A 1,258-nucleotide genomic window follows, 5' to 3' on the forward strand; every position below is an offset into this window, starting at 1 on the left:
AGACGACTACAAACAAAGTTAAGTCTGACACATATAAAGGGACCCTTGGCCAGCCAGCCGGGGTTCATCTTTGGGAGGAAAAGAAGAAACGACACACACATTTTATTTGCACTTTTTAGTAGTGATGGGAAAATTAAGCTTTTTGAATCACCGAGGCTTTTCCATCAACTGTATCGTTCATTACATGAAACTTTTCAACATCGTTGCACACTAATGACATCTTGTGGTCAAAGGTGGAAAATGTTTTTGCGTCTCAGATGACCAAGCGATTTTTGGACAGTTTCGTAAAATTAGTCAACTTGTGCTATGAAAACCATAAGAAATAATTATAAAAAAAAGTCATTTTACTTACAAAAGGTATAAATTAATCAATCTGTAAATAAACTTATAAAAAAGAAAAAAATAGAGACTACAATACAATTTTCATTGACTAAAACTAGACTAAATGTAATCAGTTTTCGTTGACTAAAACTAGACAGAAATAGTCATGGATAATTCTGACTAAAATAAGACTAAAATGCTCAGACTTTTAGCTGACTAAAACTTGACTAGACTAAAAAGAGTATGAACGTGACTAAAAATACTAAAAACTAAAATGACAGCTTCACACAAAGTCCAGACTAAAACTAAAATTAAAACCGGCCGCCAAAAACAACATTACACTTAAAACTGGAGTAACAGCTGATAAAAATTCAGCTTTGCATCACAGGAATAAATTATATTTTAAAGTTTATAAAAATAAAAAAACATTATTTTATATTGTAATAACATTTAGCATTATTACAGTTTTTTTCTGTATTTTTGATCAAATAAATGCAGCCTTGATGAGCATAAGAGACTTCTTTAAAAACATAAGTTATAAATTATAAAACATTATATAATATTTGTAATAATTTGTAGTACTTAATAATTGTATGATAATACAATTTTGTATATATTGTAATTATATCATTATTATTTTGTCATTTTGTTTTATTTACGTTTTTAGATTGTCATGAGAATCACCCCCTCATGTCTGTCACATAATTCACAGACGTCTGTGTCTCTTTGGCTGACTTCTGCACCCTGGTGTTTCTGTCAACATCAGATGCTCACGTACTTGTGTCATCAGGCTTAAGTGTGTGTGTGTGTGTGTGTGTGTGTGTGTGTGTGTGTGTGTGTAAGAGAGAGTGACTGTGTTTGTATGTTATGTGTTATGCATTTTGTCACATGGTTATGTTAATGTTCATGTCAGATGTGTGTGCGTGTGCTCTTACAG

Source organism: Garra rufa, chromosome 14 (assembly GCF_049309525.1).
Source record: "Garra rufa chromosome 14, GarRuf1.0, whole genome shotgun sequence".
In the NCBI taxonomy this organism is placed as follows: Eukaryota; Metazoa; Chordata; class Actinopteri; order Cypriniformes; family Cyprinidae; genus Garra; species Garra rufa.